The 26,776-nt window shown below is 38.9% G+C and overlaps 1 pseudogene; it reads left to right on the top strand.

Moving 5' to 3' along the window:
* The first annotated feature begins 17,735 nt into the window (after positions 1–17,735).
* On the top strand, positions 17,736–22,227 carry LOC145947299 (uncharacterized; annotated as a pseudogene).
* Positions 22,228–26,776: the final 4,549 nt, after the last annotated feature.

Genomic DNA, 26,776 nt, shown 5'->3' with positions numbered 1-26,776 from the left:
CGTCTATTCGACTTTCCGGACAACTCTTGACACCACTCGACGAATCCGGCGGACGTATCGAACCGCCTCCCGAACAATCCCATCTCCCTAAGGTCTCTTTTCGCGAGGCAACAGAATCCGTGCCTATTTTCGATAGGTATAACGTATCGCTAGGACAATTTACCCGGGCATGCCGTCGCGCGAGAGAAATAATCCCTTCAAGTTCGGAACGCAATCTTACCAAGCTTTTGGTGAACAAACTCCGCGGACGCGCCTATTATGCCGTCGAGGACGAACCCTGCGAGAGCGTTACACAATTGATCGACTTATTAAACATCGCTTTCGGCTCCGCAAAAACTATCGATCAATATAAAGGGGAACTCAGTACCGTGTACTTAAGACCCCAAGAACATATGCTTGATTACGTCAGTCGCGTTAAAGATCTCCGATCCGCGATCCTTGATGCCGAACGCCGCGTGACAGGACGCGTAGACGACGACACGACGTTAAAAATCAACGAACTAACAGCGCGTTCATTCTGCGAAGGGTTGCCTTTGCAATATAGATTACAAATGGACAAACGCCTCTACTCCGTCCCGTCCGAGGCATTTGCTAAGGCAAAAGAGCTCGCAAAAAGAGAAGAGCTGGATCGGGACCGATATAAGACGCGTGATCGCCGCGAACCAGAACCGCCGCGTAACGAACACACTCGTCGAATATATCCCCAGACAGCACCCCGCAACGAAACTTATTTTCGCGATCGCTACCCGAATAATACGCTACGTAGCAATCCAGTCAGACTCCCCGTAACGCGAGAGAGAGAGGAGCGCCCAATATACAACGATAGATGACAAACGTATAATAACATGAATGTAAATACGAACGCTCCTATTCGCCATAACGACCGTCCTAACAAATGGTGCCGTTACTGCAAGAACAGCGGCCACGAAATCGAAGAATGCCGGAAACGCGAGTATAATAACAACTTACAAAGGAACGAGCCGGGAAACGCGCTGAGCCCCGCGGGAAGGTCGGGTACCTCACCAAGGGCTCCACCTCAAACGACCCGTCCGGTAAATTTAGTCGAAGGAATGAGTACCGAGAAGCCAGAATCGCAACTCTAAATCTGCAAGGGCATTCGCAGGCGCCCACCGTCGCGTTAGTTGCTGACGGGCTTTTACACGAAACAACATTCATGATAGATACGGGGCCGTCCCTAATCTAATTAAAATCCGAAACTTACATCCCGAGACGAAAACACAACACGACACGTTGTACCTTAGCGGTATAACAGACGGAAAGATAAAAACCCTCGGGTCCGCCGAAGTTCTTTACATGGGACATCCCATCTACGTCCACACGGTGTCAAACAATTTTTCAATTCCTCAAGAAGGGATCCTAGGATCTTCGAGATGCTAGTAGTATCGATTTTAGAGATCGGTCAGTACACTGGCAAAATATTCGAATTCCTTTTTCCCAACGCGAAACCGTGGTAGTGCCTGCCAGATCGCTCTCGACATTCTATGTCAATATAAAAAATCTCGACATCGCAGTAGGATACATTCCGCGTCTTAGCGTCTGCGAGAACGTATTCCTCGGGGAGGTGATAGTCACAAATCGAAATGGGAAAGCATACCTTCACGTTATTAACGTTAGCGACACCGACCGTGAATTAGTAGTCCCGACGATAGATCTACAAGAGATCGACCAAATTTCGATAAACACGGGCGAAGAAGACTGTAAAATTACCTTACCGAGCACTGAGCTCCACGAGGTTGAAATATATTCTACATCCAGTCTTCAGAACCTTACTAACTCAAATTCCATATCTTGTTCTTCACAGAGTCATAAAAGCACTTTTCCGAACACCCACCCTCTGTCTAAATGTCGTAAAAGTTTAGAGAGCGATATCTCGTCCCTAGGGCACGAAACGAACACTCCTAAACAAACATGACATGTCGCAACATTAAACGGGAAGAGCGTACAATCCCGTAACAAAGAAATACAGTCTTTGCTGCGACTCGAGCACTTAAACGAGGAAGAGACGGAACACGTCCATAACCTTATAAATAATCACGACGATCTGTTCCACCTTCCGTCCGATAAACTACATTCCACTGACACTGTTTCACACACTATCCCGACGACCGACGATCTTCCGGTCCATACCAAACAATATAGATTTCCGCCTATACACAAGGAGGAGATTAACAAACAAATACAAGGCTTAATAGAAAACAACGTTATACAGCCGTCAGCTTCACCTTACAACTCCCCCTTGTGGATAGTGTCAAAGAAACCCGACTCCAAAGGTAATAAGCGCTGGCGGATGGTAATAGACTATCGCGCCCTGAACGAAAAGACAGTCGGTGACGCCTATCCCCTACCCAACATTGTGGAAATACTCGACCAATTAGGCAGAGCTAAATATTTCAGCGTGTTCGATCTCGCATCCGGATTTCACCAAATACCGATGCATGAGTCTCACGCGCTAAAGACCGCATTTTCAACGCCGCACGGGCATTACGAGTTTAAACGCATGCCGTTCGGACTAAAGAACGCACCCGCGACGTTCCAAAGACTCATGGACCAGGTATTGACCGGACTACAAGGAATAGAGCTATTTGTGTATTTAGACGATATCGTACTATACCCGAGCTCCTTACAAGAACAAAACATTAAATTCAATAAATTAGCCCAAAGGTTGCGAGGAGCGAACTTAAGACTCCAGCCGGCCAAATGCGAGTTCCTGCGAAATGAGGTCGGCTATTTAGGCCACTTAATTAGTAGTGAAGGCGTAAAACCAGACCCTTCCAAAATAATCGCAGTCAAAGAATTCCCCAGACCCCAACATGCGAAGAATATAAAACAATTTTTGGGTCTGGCCGGTTATTATCGTAGATTCATCCACGGATTCTCTAAGATTGCACGACCTCTCACAGATCTTTTAAAGAATGACGAACCATTTGTCTGGAAGGACGAACAAAAGATAGCTTTTACGCAACTCCGCGACGCGTTGTGTTCTAAACCCATCCTACAATATCCAGATTTCACGCGACTATTCGTCATGACAACCGACGCCTCAGGACACGCGATCGGAGGAGTCCTGAGCCAGGGAGACATCGGCAAAGATCTGCCCATCGCGTACACCTCGCGTTTACTAAACAACGCGGAAAAGAACTACTCCACAGTCGAGAAGGAGTTGATAGCTATCGTTTACTGCGTTAACTATTTTCGTCCTTATTTGTACGGACGTAAATTCACGTTAGTAACAGACCACAAGCCACTGGTATGGTTACACTCTGTAAAAGACCCAACCTCACGACTCGTCCGATGGCGACTGAAACTCGCAGAGTACGAATATTGCGTAGTATATAAGGCGGGGAAAATTAATAATAACGCCGACGCGCTCTCCCGAAATCCTATCCTACTTAACGCTTTACCTAAAAGAAACAAGACAATGCAAACGTTACCCCTTAGACACACGCGAGAACTCTCTAGCTCGGAAGAATCACTATATAACCCGAAAGGGGGGCGAATCGAAGAAACGCCGCGACAAGTATTAGATGTAAATGATAATATAGATCCTTTATCGACCCCGCGATCTCTTAGCACGGACGAAGAAAATAACGAACCGAGCGAAACAGTGTTACGTCCGCGCGGAGTCGCGGGGTATAATTCGCGTAATATATTTTCACGAACAACGTACTCGGACTATTGTGCAAGACAACATCGCTTTTCAGAGATTTACTTCCGGGGATTGCCCGCGACGGAGGCTATCCGAATATATGGTCACGCGTCCAGAACGGATAGATACAAGAGTGAATAGGAAACATGAATTTGCGTTGTTTAGTTAGAGGTATTCCGGGTATCTGTCGAACGAATTCGCGTGGAAAACGGTCACTACTGTATTGCCGTCACTGTTCGTGTAGGGAGTTTCTTCTCCGTCGAGATACTTTAGATATGCGATTTGACACACGAGACAATGGTGGTGTGAATCGCGAGTTTGTGTCAATATGTTCAAATTATACATGGAACACGTTATTCCAGTGGGCAACTCACCGATTATGAGGAAGTGCTTTACTGAAATTACCCAATTAGACTTTTCGCTTGTGCTTAATTTGAAGTAACAACGTATGCATAACGCGGCGTCCGTACCTAGATGAATGTACCCTGTGGCACGTTGACAATAAATCGTCTCGACAGTCTCGATTGTCTCGTATTCCTCCTCAAAGGGTGGAATAATATAGTTGGAAAAACTACGCGGACACATGAGTAATATATTGTTTAAACAATTAAAGCGTGTTAATATTGGAAAATATCCGTTCTCTTATTCTAGCTCGAAAAACGAAACCGGCCAAAGAATTTGGAAAGAGAAATCGCTCCTTTGTCTTTTTTTTTATGACTGACCCTTTTTTTCTATCGGACCCGAGTTTCACTTTTATGACTGACCCTTTTTTTTTATCATGACCCGAGTTTCACTTTTATGACTCTGTAGCTACGTACTATTTTAGTTTGGTTTGCCCGTTGAAGAAGTTGTTCATTTACAGTTAAAGTAGAACGTTATTGTTACTTTTAAGTGAAACCGAAGGATCATAAGTTGACGAGAGATATTTCTTTTACTTACCTTTTAGTCGAGCTTGTAGTTGGTGGGTGGCAGTTCCACGATATTTTGGAGTGGCTTCTCGTATTGCTCGTGCAAGGCTTCAGCTCTGCGTTGGAGGTACCCGGATTTGCGGGGGTCGTTTTCTGGGATGTCGACTGGCGAGGACTCAGGTTTTCGATGTCGATTTGCGATAATTTCGCAGGCCACTCTCTTAGTAGCACGTGTTTGGTGAATAATGCCTCGTATTCAGGATCGTTGTAATAATCTGTGCCAATAATAGCTGAATATTCGTTTGGTTTTGCCGGATGGTAATAACGCGCGACTATTCGACGAAGCTGATTCTTCCTTCCTGCACGGCGTGTCTTAGGCATTATAAATCATATAGAACATTCTGGAGACTGCGTTACTTTCACAATAAGTCGACGTGCGGCGGTCCTCACTGTCGGTTATTGTTTCGGTATATAACTGTGAGCGGGTTGTCCTCTCGAAACAGTCACTACAGGTTCCAGAATTTAATAGAAGAAATGAATTGTTTAGCAACGATGAGCGGTTCGTCCTCTCTAAATCGCAGCCTAGAATTCAATCGATAATAGTTTATTTAATAAGTAATTATACGACACGTCACGCTGGAGAAACAACTGAATTTAGAGATTTTGAGAATGAATATAAGATGTAGAACTAGAAACGCGTGAGGTTAAAGATGAGGTTGTATTTTCAAATAAATATTAGAATTGTTAATATAAATCACACAATTTATTTAAAGTTAACACTAGACGCACTTAATACAAAAAAATCAAATCTTAGAGGTAGAGCTTATTATTAGATTTAGAATTAGAGTTAGAATTTGAACTAGGATTTAGAGTTAGAGAGCGTTCGGAGTAGAACTGTGGTTGGAGTGGCGATTAGAACTGACTAAGTTTGGGACTGATCTGAGGTCCTTCGTTTCGGCGGCTCGGCGTTGCGGCGGCCGTAGTGGGAACGCTCGTCGTGTTGGGAAAGTTCCTAGGCGCTACGCAGCGCCACGTTTAGGCACTAGGCGGAGTTGGGCATCATGGCCGTCGCTGGCGCGCTTTTCAAACAGCGCTAGGGGACTTAGAATTATTTGTATGAGAAACATAAGAAAATGAAAAATGTTTAGCGGCCGGACGTGACAAATTACAATTTTATTTACAATTATATTTTAATATATAATTTACAATAAATATACACACCGATCGCAGATATATTTCTTGTGACCATTTTTGCTCAATTGCGTATTCATAAGGCGGGATAGATTCTTGATCCACGCGAAATGTCCAACGCTGTTACTGTCTTGCACATACAGCAAGTTGACATGCTTGTCTTTCTTTTGCTCCGAAAGACGTATCGGGACGATGTTATTCTCAATACTATATACATTGATGGAGATATTATTTGCTAGTTCAAACTTTTTAATTTGATTTATGGTCACTGGAAATTCAATGTCTTGGAGATTCAGCACTGTCGTATAATGAGGATATGACGATGTTCTCTCATTATATTTTGCAACTGGATGCAGAGCGGCCACCACTGACCACGCGAAACATGCATTGTCCGTTGATCGCACATTCACCACCGCTCTCTTTGTCACAATTTGTCGCGGCAAGTTTAGATAACACCCTGCGCGCATTGAATTATACTTATTTATATTTATAGTCAAGTTAATTATTTGTGACAACGCCCAACCACTATCGCGTTCTTGAAACTCTTCTAGCGATGCTAGCGTGGGCTCGATAACGCGACGCTCGTACCACTCGTGTAAATCGGACGTGTAAAAGAGTTCATAGTTTTTTGTATTGACACTTTTGTTGGCGCGTTTATCACCGGACACAAACTCGCCATTAAACATGGTGTTCACTTTTACATTAATGTGTTTTTGCATCACTTTCTGCACGTGTTCGATCACAATGTCTTTGGCATCTTCGAGAAATTGACGAGTTTCGATGTAATTATTGTTTATTACCGCACCGGTCAAGATGCGGCTCTCGAACGCCGTATCAATCTCTCGCCAAACTAGTCTTTCCGCGTTATTGTCGCCACTGTATTCACCACCACTGGATATAAATTGTTTCTGCAATCGAATTTTTGCACCCTCGAGTCGCGCGATTCTAGCCACCAAAGACTGTCTATTTCCAATCGAGAGTCGCGGACGCTTGTTACGGCTGTATCCTTCGAGCAAATTGATAAATACCTCGCAGCGCAGCGCCCATGCAAAATATTCACCCAAGGTGGTGACTTGGCGGGACCGCTCCAACATATCGCGTTCGTTCTGCTCGATGTTTTCCATTATTTCTTTTATTCACTATTATACCACTAACACTTCTAATATAAGAAAGTAGCCACTAAACTTTTTTCACCGCTGCATCTATGCGCTTTCAAATCGTACTATGGTTTGACGCGTTCTCATCCTCCTTATATATATTTCACCTAATTCTATGTTCTTTTCTAACATTTGGCGTATCTCAAAAGATAATTTCCCGAGATATTGGTTTTATGGATAGAGGAGTAAGGACACAAGCAGCCGAACGTTTGCGCTGATATGTTGCATTCTTCCTTAAAAAATATTAAGAAAAAATGTTTCGCTATCTGTTTACGACCGATTTTCTGCGAGGGTACAAAGCAGCCGAACGTTGGCGCCGATACGTTGCATTCTTCCTTAAAAATATTAAGAAAAAATGTTTCGCTCTCGTTTATGAAGGATTTTCCGCGAGGGTACAAAGCTGCCGAACGTCAACGCTTTTGCACCTAATCACGTTTCAACATGTTCGTTGCAGCGTTGGCCCTAAAATCTTCATTTCTTTCCTAATGATAAAATGTCCATAAAATGAAAAACATAGTTTTATGGATTCTAGAACGCTCCGTTGACAAGTTCGAGCAGCCGGACATCGGCGCTTCCGTAATAAAATTATTCTAATGAGGATACAAAATTGTCGATCGTCGACGCTTGTTTTATACCTTTTTGGGAAAATGTCTAGGATCCCTCATAAAAAAAAAAAGTCGTAAAGATATCCATCTACAAATATTGCACTCAGAAAACTCCCCCCTCCTTTGTCGAAACATCCCCTCCACCCGCGTGACGTCAGCCCCCGCGCCTACGAGATTCCCCCGCGCCCCGCACTCCCCTCGGAGCCCCGTGGGTTAGAATTGGCATAGTATACCTACTGTCTTTACCACTCTTCGTATGGCACTAAGAGCAGTAGCTCGACCAACATCAAATTTTTCATATATAGATCTGAAAAGACACCATTTAGTAATCATAAGCAAGAACTACTACAATTGTGACATCCAAAAATCTATTTCACAAGCAACACTTACCTATAGGAATCAGGAGTTGCCATACGCCATATTGCGATAAGATATTGTTTTTCAGAAGCATCTGGTCGGCTAGTTCCTTTTTATCGCCTATCAGCGGCGGAATTCGGTTCGCGACCCAAAACGTAACGCCACGCGCTCGGCGTATGTATTGCGCTATGTGGGCGAAAGCGGAATTAGGTGCGGTTACATAATTTGCGTTAGGCGCCTAAGGATGTCGCCATCGATCGGATTATCGATCGCTTATCCCTTCGTCGCGGTGATTGTCGCGATCGCGGGAAATCTCAAACAGATACAAAAGTATAGACGAACTTACAGTCATATGTATTAATTACGGTGTCAAATGAAATGCCATTTTATAAATGGTATATGCGATGTAAGGATGGTTAATAATAAATATAATACATGTGTCTTGTGACATGACTAATCCGTAACTGTGAATATTTAAGTCCTAAAGCAACAAACATTAAACGACTTTAATAACCTTATCGTATATAATGTTTAAATTCTCTGTGTCTCTATGTAGGTTAAGGGTTTTATTAAACTTTTTTATATTAAACATCTCAGCTATTTCTCTTTTTCTGGTGTGTTTTTCATTATGCAAAATAATCGGATTATCCCAATCGAAATCGTGATTAAATTCAACTCTGTGTTTACTCACTACTGAATAATTGCTGTCATACAATTTTATATTATTTTTATGTTCTTTTAGGCGGGTATTAAGATGTCTCTTAGTTTGTCCAATGTATGAAAATTCACAATCTTTACAATCGATCTTGTATACTTCAGTTTTCTTTAATTTTGAGATCTTTACCGCGTTTAATAATACAGTTTAATTTCTTCGGGATCGAATATACTACATTTAAGCCTACTTTAAGAAGGGAATATTTTATGTTTTCACTGAAGTGCTTTATATAAGATAAAGTGATACACGAAGTGATGTCGAATCTATTTTGTTTGTCTTTTTGTGGTTCGTCATTATTTTTATTTAAGTTTAAGTATCTTAGTCGTTTTTTAATAATTCGGTTAATTAAATTAGAAGGGAAACAATTGTTGACTAGGATTTTGTTAACTAATTCTATATTGTCATTGTGAAATTGTTCGTTGGACAGTAAAATTGCGTGGTCAACCAAATTAATAATCGTATTAATTTTATAATTGTGTGGATGACTCGAAAGATAATTAATATATCTGCCTGAAAAGGTCGGTTTACGATACCAGTTAGTAATTAAAGATTTATTCATTCTTATGATTGTTGTATTTAAAAAGTTAATCATGTTATTGTTTTCAATTTCATGTGTGAATTTTAATCGATCATGGTATTTATTGAAGGTATGAAGAATAGTATTGATTTTATCTCTAGGAGTCACTAATAAAATATCATCTACATATCTGAAATAAATTCAATTATCGAAATCTAACTCTTTAAGGCATTGTGTTTCGAGGTCATCCATAACCATATCTAGTATAGGAGACAAAGGTGACCCCATGGGGCTACCAAAAATTTGTTCATAGAAATCTCCATTGAAAGAAAAACTTGTCGAGTCTAAGATTATTTCAATGGCATATATGAACTAAGACAGACTGAATTTTGTGTTTTTACAAATGTCGCTCCAGCGTTTCTCAACAGCTTCAATGACGAGATTTGGGATGTTGGTGAATAACGACACATCTAACGACATTAATAATTCGGTTTCTTTGATTTTTGTGTTGTTAATGATTTTAGCAAAAGACCAACCGTCTTAAATGTAGGATCTGGGTTTTTTGATAGAATTATATAAGATTTTATGGATATAGTACGCTATATTGTATGTCGGGCTACCGAGAGAAGATACTATGATTCGGAGTGGGGCGTTCTCTTTATGTATCTTAGGTAACCCGTAATATCTCGGCAGATTTCCATTCCTGCAATTCAGTTGTTTATAGGTGAAGTCATCTATGAGTTTATTATCACGCCAGGATTTAATAACAGTGTTAATATTAGAAGAAATACGTTGGATGGGGTCCTTCTTGACCTTATTGTAAGTCGTCTGGTCATTTAATGCTAAATACATTTTTTCACTGTAGTCACTTTTACTCATTATTACCGTGATTTGGCCTTTGTCAGCCCTAGTTATAAGTAAATCATTATTTTTACGCAAAAAACTTTGACAATGTGAGTATCTATTCGTGAGAAATCTCTCCAAGTAATTAAGTGTTTGTTATTACAAAGAGATTTGTGAATCGCGTTAGTTATATTGTTTCGTGTGGTTTCAATCACTTATGTAGGTATTTTTTGATAGTTAGCTTTTACGTTTTTAACAATCTCTAATAAAGAAGTAACCCGATCTTTATTATCTCTAGTGTTAATTGGTAAACCAAAATTTTCGCCTAGACATAAAAATTCATTAACAGATTGTGGGATGGTTTTGTTGCTAATATTCACCAGCCATTTAGATTTGTCAATATTCACCAAAGGGTTGAGAGGTATTCTTCTTTTTAGTACTAAGTTATTGAATTTATTAATCAAAGTAATCTTTTTATTGTAATTAAGGTAAGAAATCTTGTGTTTGTTGAATGTAATGAATCTGTTTACAACGTCAGCAGGTAAAGCTTCGAAGAGTCTTTCTTCAGTAGAATAAATTAATTTTTGTAAAAATATTTATATACTATTTTTATATACATTTACATACATTTATATACATTTATATTCTTTTAAACACACACACACAAATGTATAATACACATTTATTCATAATTAAAAATATTTAATATTAAATTAATATATTCATTTAAAAATTGCTCTTCATTTCCTTCACTGCGTCATCTCTTGCGTGCGCCTCTCTTTCTCTTCTAAGCGCTATCTCTCTAGCAGTCCCTAACCTCGCGCTATCTCTCTCTCTTTCATGTTTCTCGCTGCGACACCTCTCTTGCGGTCCCTAGCCTCTCAGTCTCTAGCGTCACGTTCCCCCTTCCCCGCATGACGTCATCCCCCGCAAGGACCGAGCAACTATTGGGAGCTATACGTATAAGAGCTAGGGAACTGTTTACGGGTGGGAGAGAGTGTGGATTGGAAATGCGTGCAAAGAAATTACTTTTTTTTAAACTTAAAAACTCTTATTCTTTTACATATTTTTTTTCTTACATATTTTTTTCTTATATATTATGAACTAAAAACTAAAGCTGCCAGCTCACAATCGACGAGTTGATGTTTATTGAAGACGTTGCTAGCGCGTATTACATTTAATACTTCTTTACTATCCTTTACAGTGGACGCGATATTCGAAAATTGTATAAACTTGATATCGACTGTCCCGATAATTTTAACCAATCGATCAAAAGTTACATCGATGCATGGATCGAGATCGAACATACGGTGTAACGTCGATTCGATCATCATCATGCGTACATTTGAAGATTCAAGACTTATTACTTGGCGTCGTTAATCGTATGAAATCTCACTGTTAGTGGTCCAACGCTTATAAAATTGTGGATATCTTTAGAGTCGTTCCGAAGAAAATTCTCAATATTGTGACGCTGCTCGTAGAGTCCCTTCCACGTTTCGAGAGATAGTATCAGTTCCTTTCCTCGATGATCTCCTATGACAATCTCCACGTAACTCGGTGGACCTACGTTGATACCAATTTTGAGGAATTTGAATTCCGTAGCTGTCAATGCGTATCGTCTACCTAGTATACGAACCGCATGAGGCTTTAATGAAAAGCTGTAAAAATGAAATTAGTTTAAAAAATAAAACAATTTGGAAAAATATAAAGACAAAAATAGAAAAATAGAAAAAGTCAAACTTACTTGTCGCATTTGTTCTCAAACGATTTAGTTTCATCACAATTCGGTATGTAATTATTCACATGTCTGCCGGAGCCGCTGCTTCGTTCGGTGGAGTACATTTTTTTTCTACGTTATTAAAGTGAAACCAACAGTACGAACGGTTAACGCGACTGATCGTATAAAGAAATTAATCGAGTGCTGTACATGACCCTTATTTTTTAAAAGTAGTGGGGTAAATGTGGTGGGAGATTCTAGAATACTATTGGCGCTATGAAATTTAGGAGAAGGGGAAACGGCGCTCGGATAAAAAGAATTAATAGAAACGATTCGTGAGGGAAGGATTGGGGAAGGGGAATAAGAGATAAAACACATTAATGTTTAAATATTTTATTTTTCCAAATCTTGTAATTCTTTCTGGCGTTGCGACCACCAGTTAAATATTTTGAAAACATTTTGTAATGCGCAATTCTTAACATGTTTTCCACATCGCATAGTGTTTTTAACATCTAGATTATTTAGAGACTCGATATCGTCGTAATCAGCATCCAAGGTCTCAATAATGAAACCGTTTCCCGCATCATCCAATATATCGGCTAACCATTCTCGCTTTTCAAGTCCTTTTACATATACGAGAAAGGATTCTTCATCTTCTTCTTCTTCATGTGATCCACCAACGATAGCTGTTGTAATCAAACGCTGAACCATGCTATATGGAACGTTTCCATCTTTCCATTGTAATCCATGATGATTTTGAGTCAACCATGAGGCTTGGTGTCTCTCAGATTTTATGAGCACACCCCATGGTACAGGACATGCGAAAAAATAATGTGATAAAATAAATCCTCTTCTCAGGATTGCCGCTTCCTTTACAATGAATCGTTTATTGAGGATAAACCCCTGTAGATCCACAAACGTTGGTACGGACATGACGAATCTCTCTCTCTCTCTTCGATGTATCAGTTAAAAAAGAAGAATGACAACCATCTCATAACACTTTGATTTATATTCTGCTATGCTTCCCCCTCTCTAAATTGTTGGTGCATTTAGGTGATTTTGCGCACAACGTTGGTTAACGGGTTGTACTGGATCATGCGATCATGTATGATGAGACAGTACGCAGAGGTATTCATCGGCACGTTTTCCTTACACTCAAATTCCAATCTCACATCCACGGTTGCGCTCTTGATCGATTCGTTTTGTCGAGAACAATCGATGATGACGAATGGGCCATTACGTAGAAACATTGAGACGGTGAGACTCGGCTCGAGATACTCGTATCCATAATAGTTTTTGCAGAAACGCTCATACGTGTCGTACAGAATCGACCATCTGTTTTTATCGAAATCCAGATTCATGTCGTCGTACGGATAACATTCCCAGTTCAGATAGAGTTTCACGTTGGTCCATTTGCAATCGTCGAATCGACTCATATCCTCAGACATGACATTCTTCCGGCCTGTCTGCAGAGCAAAGATAACGTATCGTGGTTTCTCCAGCTGAGTCGTGGTTTTAATGGCCAACGAATGCTTGGTTGTACACTGCAATAACGGAAACTCATACAGATCCCACGAGCGAAAACCCATGCTGAGGTAGCGTCCGCTTTCCAGAGCGCGCAGCATAGACAGCTTCTTAATCTCGCTCAACAACACATGTGGCATTCGCCATTGTATTTTGAATATGTTGATAACAGGCTCCAGCGGTGAATCTCCAACCAGACAATTATTGTTGCGCGATCGTATTAAGATCAACTCATGACGAGCATTAATCACCACTCGTCTGTAATCCTCGCAAAATCCTAATAACATGTAGAGCGGCACGCAAAAATTGAAGTTTCCATTCACAATAGTCGGATCATTTCAGCTGGCGTTTCTCATAATCACGCTTCTATCGTATGATATCGTTACATAGGTTTTGAGCATACTTGTTATTCCCACGTTTCTGTTGCAATCAATCTCCAGGCCATCGAGTTCATATCGAATCTCATCAAACATGAATACGACGCAATTATTTCCCAGTATCACATCAGATCCTTCGGCTGGTCTATTTATCTTTAATACTCCTTCGATGTATAGAAAACTGTCAAATGGCAACATGTACAAATCCTGTTGTTGTATGGGTATTCTTATCTCATCACTGTGTCCGAACACTGGTGTTGGCGAACGGGTTGTCCGTGTGAGTCTCGATTTTGACGATGCGATCGTCGAAGATTGGCTCTTCCCCGATGTTGAGGATGTCGGTCATTGTTCAGATGTTTCGCACCGCGAATCCCAAAGATTGTAAAAACGCAACGTTTGATGCGTTCAATTTCTTTTTCTTGGCACAACCGGATGATTGGATATTAGAGAATGTCGACGTTGTTGTTACTGTTATCGCTGGCTCCGTAAAGATTGTGTTATCTCTCGTGTCTTTCGATCCGTTCAACACGAGCATCTCATACGGCGCACACGTACGTTATCGCTGTCGTCGTCGTACGTGCAATCTAATGGTGATCTCTTCTCCTCGAAAATCGAGCAATCGTCTGTCCTGGTCGACAACGCGTAACGTTAAATCCGTAATGCTCCGCGCGATGATCGGCAAGTAAATGATGTGCGCCGGTGTTTCCGATATCTTATATCCTGGTGGTACCCTCGGTGAAAATTTATGTATCGTATGAACGAGTTTGCCGTTGCTGTACGCGCCCGCGGTCACGTTACACTCTACGCAGATAATGTTCACGTTGATAATGTTAATCGGCATGTCCGACTTGTACCATTTTCGCGGCTGCAGTATACGGTTCGAGAATCCCAGCAGCGATCCAATGTTGTTATGCTTGTTAAAATTCATTCTGTAGGCGCATTTGATCTCGCTCCTCATCGTATTATAATTAACGCGGAGCACTATCGGGTATTCTCAATCTTCAAAGTCACCATTGTCAATGTGTTTTTTATCGTCATCACGAACAGCGTGTCGCAGACGTTTTCGTGAAATTGCATGTTTCAAAAACTCATGTATCGCTTGCAGCTCGTACGATCCCTCGGGAATCGTAATTTCCGCGTCATCTTTGCGAAAGTAAAATTTATTATTCGAGGATTTCACGTTCGATATCGTGTGATAAGTCTCAAAATCCGCTAGACCGAGTTCGTATTCATCGACGCTCAAATCTATGACGGGAAAGTAGTTTGCCGCGAGGACACTACTCTTTCCAGTCAGCGTGAATATCATAGACATATCGGCAAAACTGTTTAACGAATACTGAGTTAAATAATGCAATGTCTGTCTTTAAATTCGCGTGTATCGACCGTTCGGAGAAACTGCAAACACAATTGTCCGCAGATGCTCTGATCATAAGTTTGAACAGGTGTGTGATTGTACTGAATCTTTGTCACGTTCCGCCTGAAATATTGCACCAATTCATTCGGTGGTCGAAGATTGCCAAAACTGTCGAAATATATAGCGCGATTCCACCTCTTTGCGTATGTCACCCTATGAGTACCTAATCCTTTAGCGTTATCCAAATTTATGATGCTGCTCTGTTTTGATATATACTGTTACGTCCGCGCGGAGTCGCGGGGTATAATTCGCGAAATATATTTTCACGAACAACGTACTCGGACTATTGCGCAAGACAACGTCGCTTTTCGGAGATTTACTTCCGGGGATTACCCGCGACGGAGGCTATCCGAATATATGGTCACGCGTCCAGAACGGATAGATGCAAGAGTGAATAGGAAACACGAATTTGCGTTGTTTAGTTAGAGGTATTCTGGGTACCTGTCGAATGAATTGTTAATCGCGTGGAAAACAGTCACTACTGTATTGCCGTCACTGTTCGTGTAGGGAGTTTCTTCTCCGTCGAGATACTTTAAATATGCGATTTGACACATGAGACAATGGTGGTGTGGATCGCGAGTTTGTGTCAATCTGTTCAAATTACACACGGAACACGTTATTCCAGTGGACAACTCGCCGATTATGAGGAGGTGCTTTACTGAAATTACCCAATTAGACTTTTCGCTTGTGCTTAATTTGAAGTAACAACGTATGCACAACGCGGCGTCCGTACCTAGATGAATGTACCCTGTGGCACGTTGACAATAAATCGTCTCGACAGTCTCGATTGTCTCGTATTCCTCCTCAAAGGGTGGAATAATATGATTGGAAAAACTACGCGGACACATGAGTAATATATTGTTTAAACAATTAAAGCGTGTTAATATTGGAAAATATCCGTTCTCTTACTCTAGCACGAAAAGCGAAACCGGCCAAAGAATTTGGAAAGAGAAATCGCTCCATTGTCTTTTTTTTTATGACACCCTTTTTTTCTATCGGACCCGAGTTTCACTTTTATGACTGACCCTTTTTTCTATCATGACCCGAGTTTCACTTTTATGACTCTGTAGCTACGTACTATTTTAGTTTGGTTTACCCGTTGAAGAAGTTGTTCATTTACAGTTAAAATAGAACGTTATTGTTATTTTTAAGTGACCGAAGGATCATAAGTTGACGAGAGATATTTCTTCTACTTACTTTTTAGTCGAGCTTGTAGTTGGTGGGTGGCAGTTCCACGATGTTTTGGAGTGGCTTGCTCGTGGTATTGCTCGTGCAAGGCTTCAGCTCTGCGTTGGAGGTACCCGGATTTGCGGGGGTCGTTTTCTGGGATGTCGACTGGCGGGGGCTCAGGTTTTTCGATGTCGATTTGCGATGTCTATTTCGCGGGCCACTCTCTTAATAGCACGTGTTTGGTGAATAATACCTCGTATTCAGGATCGTTGTAATAATCTGTGCCAATAATAGCTGAATATTCGTTTGGTTTTGCCGGGTGGTAATAACGCGCGACTATTCGACGAAGCTGATTCTTCCTTCCTGCGGCGTGTCTTAGGCATTATAAATCATATAGAACATTCTGGAGACTGCGTTACTTTCACAATAAGTCGACGTGCGGCGGTCCTCACTGTCGGTTATTGTTTAGGTTTATAACTGTGAGCGGGTTGTCCTCTCGAAACAGTCACTACAGGTTCCAGAATTTAATAGAAGAAATGAATTGTTTAGCAACGATGAGCGGTTCGTCCTCTCTAAATCGCAGCCTAGAATTCATTCGATAATAGTTTATTTAATAAGTAATTATACGACACGTGCACGCTGGAGAAACAACTGAATTTAGAGATTTTGAGAATGAATATAAGATGTAGAACTAGAAACGCGTGAGGTTAAAGATGAGGTTGTATTTTCAAATAAATATTAGAATTGTTAATATAAATCACACAATTTATTTAAAGTTAACACTAGACGCACTTAATACAAAAAATCAAATCTTAGAGTTAGAGCTTATTATTAGATTTTGAATTAGAGTTAGAATTTGAACTAGGATTTAGAGTTAGAGAGCGTTCGGAGTAGAACTGCTCTGGTTGGAGTCGCGATTAGAACTGCCTAAGTTTGGGACTGATCGGAAGTCCTTCGTTTCGGCGGCTCGGCGTTGCGGCGGCCCATGGTGGGGGACGCTTGCCGTAGTGGGAACGCTCGCCGTGGTGGGAAAGTTCCTAGGCGCTACACAGCGCCACGTTTAGGCACTAGGCGGAATTAGGCATCATGGCCGTCGCTGGCGCGCTTTTCAAACAGCGCTAGGGGACTTAGAATTATTTGTATGAGAAACATAAGAAAATGAAAAATGTTTAGAGGCCGGACGTGACACACGTGTTCCGATGTCTTCCTCAGCACACATTCCAAGTCGGCATACACCATGAATGGAAGCCGCTCCTTTCTGTTATAGTTGTCGAAGCCGAGCCACTTATCATTATCGCTTGGTAACCGGATAGCGCAGTCGTTCATTTCTCCACAGTCTACCGTATGTTACGTCCGGAGCGCAGTCGCGGCGTGAAATTCGCGAGAAATGATTATAGCGGTCCACGTGTTCGGACTATCGCGCTGAACAACGTCGTATTTCGGAAAACTTTTCCGGGGATACCCACGACGAAGGGTGTTCCGCTAAGGCTACACGCAACGGTTCAATGTCTTGCGGAGTGGAGGGTGTCGCCTTAAGATTCGTATGAGGGAGTTGCAAATATTACTCAGGAGTATGGGGATATTATCGAATATATTCCTGAAAACGTTCGAGGGAATCATCGACGGAGTGAAAAATTGTAATTACGATGTTACCATCGGTGTCGATACGAAAGGTTTCTTCGCCGTTGATGTACCGTAGGTAAGCGATCTGACAACGGTAACAGTGGAGTTGAGAGTCCCGAGTTACCGACAGTCGATGGAAGTTACACGCTGAGCAAAGTATTCCGGTTGGTAAGTTACCGATTACGAGCAAATGTTTGGCAATGTTCAACCATTCGTTTCGAGCAGTACCGCGTAAGCGCATATGGCAATCTACGCAAAGGGCGGCATTTGTTTCTTTATTAATAAACCCGACTGATATTTGGCAGTAAGGAGTTCCCTGTTCAATAGGCTCTTCTTCCTCTTCGGGAAGAGGCAAGATGTACGGAGCGGTGAGGTACTGAGGCCTTATTGGGCACATGGGTGAATTATTTAAATAAATGGAATTAAATAAATGAATAAAACGTTCGCGTTATTTTATTCGGAATTCTAGAATATTCATGGAGTGTGCTACGTTAGCTTAGTTTGCAAAAGAGAAATCGTCGAGACCCCTTTTTTTATCAAGGGTCTAAGGGTCAGTTTTATGACCCTAGGCAAAAAACTGAGTTTCACTTTTATGGCCCTTGGAAAACGCAGTTTTCCAAGAGTCTTTACGAATATTCTAGAGACCACGTGTAAAGTTATTTTTCAAATTTCGTAGAAAATATTAATTTTAAATATGTTTAAACAATAATTATACACGCATGTATGTGTTTGAAATTATTTTGATAATTTAGCTATTTGTGACGGCAGTCTTATCCTTTAGTATTAGAATCTTAGCGTTGAATTTTATTATTTATTTCAATTGTTCATAATAGTTGAGACTTACCTTACTTGATCTCTGGGGGGTGGACAATGGTTCCCCGATGCTCTGGAATAGGCGCGTCGTAATGGGTGTGCAGGATGTCCGCCCTGATTTGCAAGTACCGGGTGCGACGAGGATCGTTGTCCGGGATGTCGTCTCTCGGAATACGAGGGTTCTCGATTTCGATTGGAGTCAATTGCACTGGCCACTTTCTCAGTTTAACGTCTTTATTATTAACAGCGAACGGCGCGGTTCCGTCAAATAAATTATCGTACTCCGAGTCGTTATGATAGTAGGTGCCGATGAGATTTGAATATTCACTCGATGATGCTGGATAGTAAAGTTGCGCGGTTAAACGGCGAAGTTGGTTTTTCCTGCCTGCACGGCGTGTCTTAGGCATAATGATTTTTTTATAATATAAAACATTCTGAATATTGCGTCACTTTTACAATAAGTCGACGTGCGGCGGTCCTCACTGTCGGTTATTGTTCCAGTGCGTAACTACGAGCGGTTCGTCCTCTCAAAGTAGTCACAGCAGAATTCAGAAATTATAAGAAAAGTGAAATCGTGCGGCAGCGACGAGCGGTTCGTCCTCTCTAAGTCGCAGCTTGGATTCCACTAAGAAAATTATTTATATAATAGATTTTCACTACACGTGCAGATTGGAAGAACTCGTTTTAGAATATTTTAGCAATACTAAAATCGTAATATTAGAATAGTAATATATTATAGCAAAATATTATATTGGAAACGCGTGAAATTGGAATTGGGATTGTTTAAAATAAATGTGGAGAATTATTATAAATGAAACACACACTTTTATTCTAAATTAACACTACACGATACAAAGTTAACTAAAGTTAAAGTTTTAATACTAGAGTTAGGACTTATAATATTAGAGTTAGAATGTTAGAATTGAATTAGATTTAGAATTAGGAGAGAGTTCAAGGTATGACTGCTCTAGTCGGAGTCGCGATGTGATCTGCCGGATTTTGGGACCGCTCTGAGGTCCTTCGTTTTCGGTGGCTTGGCGCTGCGGCGGCCCGAGAGTGGGAGACGCTCGGTGTCGCGGGGGCGTTTCCCCATAGTGGGAAGTTCCTAGACGTTACGCAGCGCCTCTCTTAGTCACTAGGCTGAGTTAGGCATCATGGCCGGCATTGGCGCGCTTTTCAAACAGCGCTTAGAGGACTTAGAATTTATTTCATGTGAAAGTAAAAATTTTATGTGACCGGACGTGACAAAGAATAGCACAGCGAGAATTAAAGCATATAGACAAGGATTGAGACCGAGCGACAGGAGCATAACGGCATTCTCGACATAATCATATTCGCATTAAATAAACATATTCTCCTATTATTTAACGTTAGTCTGCTCACTCAATTATTTTGTGTCTCGTCCTCTACACGGCATATCCGTATACATTTATATTCCCTGACGAAAGAAAACAACGAGATATCCGACTACAGTTTAAAAAAACTATTAATAACTTGAAATAACAAAAGAAATTTAGAAAAGTATAGATGAAAATTTAATATTTTATAATATATTTTCTGTACTGACATAGTTCAATATGAGAAATGATATTGTGTGCGTGAGAGAGAGAGAGAGAGAGAGAGAGAGAGATAAAGAGAGAAAGAAAGAGTATGCAGTTTAAAATTTTTGATATTATCTGAAAAAACTATATTAGAAGCAGTTTTTTATAAAAACAATTACATATTTTTAAAGCTTGAACTATTAGAGAGAGAAAATATTATGATTTTAAAAGATGATATTTTATAGATGTGAAGAATTGTGTAATATAAAATAATAGTTAATAATAAAAATAATTTTTAAAATTTTCAAATTCTCTTAATTTTTTCAAAAAATTTTTTCCAAAAGAACTAAAAATTTAAATAAAAATTTAACTAAAAATTTAAATAAAAATTTAGAATAGTTGAAAAAATTTTCAGAAAAAACATCAAGTTTTTATAATTATTTGATAAACTAAAAATTAAACGATGTATTTTTTGTTAAATTTTGGACTAATAATCTGATATATGTTATATAAAATCCATCTTTAAACATAAAACATCATTAATAAGTCATTAAATTTAATGTCTCAAAAAACGTTTTGTTTCCAAAATGCAAATACTTATAATACATTTACACAACTGCAATTTACTAAATGCAAATTTTTGCCGTCCAGAACCCAAAAAGTTATATTGAGATGCAAGATCATCGGTAAAGATATGTTTTAACATTCGATTTGTTCGAGAAGATATCTTATTCCTCCTAGAGATCCTAAATAAGAACTCTTAAAAAATATATATACATATACAAAATTAAAGAAATTAATAATAAAATGATTTAAGTAACGTTCAATGAGAATTACTACTTATAGAATTTTAACTAACTAGTGTAAAAAATAATTTTCGCAAAGTTAAATTCTTACAGCAGCTATATAGGTGGGAAGCGAGTGTAGAGAAAGGTGGAACAAATACAGATAAATTTGCATTTTTTACGGAGTATGTACTGCAAAAGTTTGAAGAAGCTTGTGATAGAAGAATTATTATTCATGACGTAAATTTAGGATTATGGGCTTTGGATGCAAAGGACCAAGTGGACCTACCCGAATTTAAGGCAAGTAAATGGTGGATTTGGAAATTCAAGAATGTGCACGGAATTGTTTCCCGCAAGATAACATCATTCAGGACGCGACTTACGCTTGAAAATATTGATAACCTACGAGATATCGCAGAATCATTTGTTTCAAACGTGAAGTCTAATATCCCACTTATCGGAGTTGAAGAAATTTATAATGCAGACGAGAATCGCTTCAACTTTGAAATACATTCTGGACGAACATTGGTGAAATCAGGAGTGAAAACAGTTGAAACAATAGTTCAATCGGTATCTTCTATGATACATAGTTACACTATAATGCCGATTATTTCGGCAAGCGGACGTCTTTTATCACCATTGTACATAGTTTTGAAGGAATCTACAGGAACATTTGGTCCAAGAGTACAAGAAAATCTTTTACGTCCAGTTAATATTTATATCCAAGCCTCAAAAAGTGGAAAACTCACATCTGAACATTTTAAAACTTGTTCAGAGAAGTGTACCGCATACTGGCCATAAAAGCATGTTACAACTCGACTCATGGATGAGACACTGCCCGAGCCAGCTAGAGCAGTTGATTCCACAAGACAAAGAAGTACTATTTTTTACCATTCCAAAGAAGGCGACGGGCTACATTCAGCCTTTAGATGTGTTTGGATTCTGGATTTGGAAAAATTTCGTGCAAACATTTTCGAATAATGTAATTCTTGAAGAGAGAAATGTCAATTTGCACTCCCGTAATGAAATAATAAAGTTGCGCTCACTAACTCATAATCAGCTTTCTGCGCCTAGATTCAAAAATCTTTTCAAATATACTTGGTTTAATAGCGGATATGTAGAAACGCATCCCGGCGAATTTCAAAACCCTGTAGATTTTTGTTACTTTAAAAATGAAAAGCATATACCCAAATGTAGTATCTGTGGGATGGCTAGTTTTATGCGCTGTGCATGATGTGGCGAATATTTCTGTTTTAAACATTTTTATGAAGAATACCATTACTGTACCAAATACAATCCGTAATTTTTATATATGTGTCGTTTTGTACTAATATAACTCTTCCAATGTATAATTAAACAACAAAGCATGTACAAAAAGTGAATGCAAATGTTTTATAATGTACGAACTGTTTTTCCTTAAGATTATCTTATCAATATATATTAGTGGTCAGGAATCAAACACGTCCGCATCATTTAAATCGGAAAGTGAAGTTTGCAACAATTTTTGAAAAAATTGTCCCCCAAAATTTTTTTTTTCAAAGTTTTATTAATGTGATTAAATAGAGGTGTTTTTACTATAAACTTTTGTCTAAAACATTTTTTGATATCTTGAATAATTTTCGAGATATATCGAGAAAAGGAGGTTTCACCACCTCAGACCGAAATTCAGCACAAAAAAAATATGTTTCTGTTGTGGATAAACTATTATACTTGTACACCAAGTTTCAAAATTTTTTGAATTTTCCGATTGCCTAACTGTTCGAGGGCGCGTAAAGGAGAGTGGAATCGACTTGGCAGTTGATGGATAGGACACTCCGATTTTCGTTTTAATAACACAGTTTAATATTCAACAAATTAATACATTTTCACAGTTGATAGTTTTCAAGCAATTCTGTCGTTATACAGATAATTAATCCAGTAATCAAAGTCGACGTCAATTTAGCAGCGGTTTTCGGCGGTAAATAAGCGGTTTCAGCGAGTGTGCGATATGCGGTTTTACTAAGCGGTGAACAGCGATAAAAGCTGGTACTCGATCGGGCGAGCTTCTTTTATTACTTTTACGAGGGAGTTGCTCCTTTTGTGCTGCGCCAATAGTTTCATATAGTTTTAAATTTGGTCGAGGTGACTCAAGGGCGCCAAGTGTAATTGGTCGTCCCATAATCTGCACAGAGTAAGCACGCTCCTGGCATGCGCAAGGTGTTGGATCGCTTGATCGATTGGCCCACGTAGGCCCACGTGATACTATCGCGCATGCTTCTCGTGATATCGGCGGTTGCGAGACAGTGCGGTAACAGTTAGATATTTATTTTCTGTTGGTGTTTTGAGAGCTGACAGTTTTATGATCCGACAATTTATGACTTATTTGTTGTGTGTACAAAGACGATCGAAGTCGAATTTTGACTGATTTTATATACGCGAAACAGGAATTAATAATTTATGTATTATATAATTAATAATTCTTATCACTATCTCAAACACTAACTTTCCTTGTAAGTATATAAGGTACTATCTATCATTTTATAAAAACAAAACAAAAACTGAAATGTATGAAGTGTACTTAGGTAATAGCTAAATATAGAATGTTTCAAAATATCAATACAAATTAATAAAATTTTGTTATCCTATGATGCATTGTTAAGTAAAAAGTTAAAAATATCAAAACTTTGATTTATAATCAAGATTCTAATATGATTTTTTAAAATACATGTCAGCATTATATTTGTCAATCATATTGTCACTAACTTTAAGGTTAAAACAACTTGTTTTGTCTTGCTAATAAATTTTTTGTTCTTAAAAGACCACTTAATGTTTTTGGATTTAATTTGTTTCTGATCTTATTTTTGTTTAAGTTAACTGCGCTGGATATTCTTTCGACAGTCGCACTACTATGAGGCAGACAGAAAATGTAATTAACAATTTTATTAAGAAAGGGATAGACTTCTTCTCAATTGCCGAGTTTGACTTTTTTTACTTGATCCTAGAATTCTAATGGAGATTTACTATTATCTAAATCTGTATTGCCTCTTAAAGCCAGCCATTCTCTATCAACACAATTGATGTCTAAGCTCAATATTTTCTCTAAATGTACTGCTGCAGGAGAAATTGATAAAATGTCTGCGATTTTACTTGGATTTAGAAAAGAAATATTTTTCAAAAATTGACAATTTTCTGATAAAAAAGGAAATCTGAGATACATTTGAGATGCAAACTCAACATAAAAGCTAAGGCATTTTGTTCGAAAAGCAAGAAGTTGAACTTCTGGCATATTGAAATTTACTGGCATATTGAAATATTACTGAGTATAGCATTGCATCTGGCTCCTAAATTCACTTTTTCTAAGGGTAAGAAATGTTCCGGATAGAAATTGAATTTTTTCTATATGTTTGTTCTTTAAATATTCTGGTTTTATGTAACAACTTAAAATACTTCGATAAGTTTCTTCGATTTTATTAAATAGTAAAAATATTTTTGGTTCTTCAGACTGAAATTCAATATATTTAATCGAGTAATAAAAGGAAGACACCAATCTAAGAAGTGCAAATACATATTACACTCTTATCTTCGTAATTTTTCAAAAATTGCTTTGGCTTTTTCATCAGAAAAGCTTTCTTTTTCAAAAAATGCAAACAGTACATCATACTGTTCGAGTATTGGCACTATGCATGTGTGTAAAGATAACCATCGGGTAGATGATAGTTTTAACAATTTATGAGGTCTTATTTCAAGAATATTTTAAAAATTAAAAAATTTTTTTTGTTTCTTAAAACTACATACGCAAAACAATTAGGGGAACGCTTTAAAACTAGCAAAATTTGATGATTTTTAAGAAGCCATATTTCGGCTTAGAGAGGTCGTAGAACAATGTTTCTGGGCGCATTTTAACGGGTGAAGCCTCAACTTTAAAGTGGGTAAGGTAGCATTATTCGTCTCATCGAACTGTTATTCATGTGAGGCTTAAAATCGGATGGCAAAAAACTCTAGAAATTTCTAGACTTTGTAGTTGTCCATGGAAAAAGCAGGGATGGAACCATAAATGCCACCATATTGGCTTTAAAGTAGGAATCCTTCCCTTTAAAATGCCGCAAGAAACATTGCTCTATCATGCCTAGGAGCCGAGTTATCGCATTTCAAAATCACCCCTGAATTTTGCAAGATTTTTAGCAGTACCGCCGGTATTCGCGTTATCCAATGTGCACCATGGGAAGGTTGCTCGGTCGGATTTTGCACATCATGTGTATGGTGTATGTGTATGTCAATGTCAAGTGTGTGCGTGATGCGTATGTGTGTCAGCAGAGATAAGGACCCCACGGTTTGTCACTCCCGCGGTAGTTAACGACTCCAAACCCTCTGCTGTGTGTATAAGTGTGTGGGTGTATGGGTATGGGTGTATGTGGATAGGTGTGGGGGTGTGTAAGTGTGTGTGGGGGTGTGTGGGGGTGTGTGGGGGTGTGTGGGGGTGTATGAGGGTGTGTGGGGGTGTGTGGGGGTGTATGTAGGGGTGTATGTGGGGATGTGTGGGGGTGTATGTGGGGGTGTATGTGGGGATGTGTAGTCGTTAACTACTGCGAGAATGACGAACCGTGGGATCTTTATCTCTGCTGACACACACACACACATACACTCACACACTTATTCAACATTTAGTCGTATAAACGTAATATCAACCTTAATAGAAATTTCCCCACATTTCTCCACAAATAAAAAATTCCCCACGCTTTCTCTACGCCACTTAAAATTTCCCTACAAATAAGCAAATTTCTCTACGTCTGGTAACACTGAATGGGGGGATCGACATTACCCCGAGTCCTACACTATTCCTGGGCCTACCCAGGGCAGTGCGTAACTGCATTTCCTCCTCCTGGCCAGCGAAAAAAAAAGTTATCGTAATATTTTGTTTTTTAAATAAATCAATTCAATAGATTATTAGATAAAAAAGAAAAAAGAGAGAGGTATATTTGTATGTGTGTGTGTATGTAATAAAAATATTTTTGATTTCAATATTAATATTGTTTATAAAAATAAATTATAAAAAAAAGGTAAAATCTTTGAGGCTCGCGCTACGCGTAGCGCGAAACAAAGGCTTTGAGGCCCGCGCTAAGCGCGGGCCAAAACGCTACTATATATATATATGTATATATATCGGGTGTTCAAAATAAAGCGTTACAAATTTTTATCTCCAAAAATATTGTTTCTAGAAAAAATTGTTTCAAATAAAAGTTGCAGTATTTCAAGGGGGAGATAAGTTTATGTTATAAAAATGTTTGTAGGAGATTGTTTTCAAGGTTTATTTTAAGGTCAAATTGAATTATTTAAATGGAATTACCCTAAATGTTTATAAATAGATTCCTTGTAACATTCTGCATAAAAAATTATAAGTGTAAGATAGTCAGCAATTGAACGGTTCACGAGATATTTTACATTTTAACATTAACATATAAAATACAAAATATCTTATAAATTATCCAGTTTTCGATAATCTTACCTTAATATTTTTATGCATAGAAAATCGAGACTAATTAATTGGTGTAAAGAAAACGCATAATTATTTTTAAAAAAATAAGTTGCAAACTAGATATTTTTTTATAAAATAACTGTTTTTTTACACCAATCGATTCTTTTCATTATTTTGTGCATAAAAGTATTAAGGTACGATTATCGAAAACTAAATAATTTACGAGATATTTTGTATTTTATATCAAAATATGTCAGATTAAGATGTAAATATCTCGTAAACCATTCGATTTTTGACTATCTTACCCTTATAATTTTTTATGCAGAATGTTACAAGGAATCTATTTGTAACGAACCCTCGTTACCCGGCAATACATTCCGCTATTATACAAAATACTTCG

This window comes from Prenolepis imparis, unplaced genomic scaffold, assembly GCF_030444845.1.
Source record: "Prenolepis imparis isolate NDT839.2.m4 unplaced genomic scaffold, iyPreImpa1.0 SCAF_63, whole genome shotgun sequence".
Taxonomy (NCBI): Eukaryota; Metazoa; Arthropoda; class Insecta; order Hymenoptera; family Formicidae; genus Prenolepis; species Prenolepis imparis.
The sequence above is the reverse complement of the archived record's forward strand: the minus strand, read 5'-3'. Positions and strand labels throughout refer to the sequence as shown.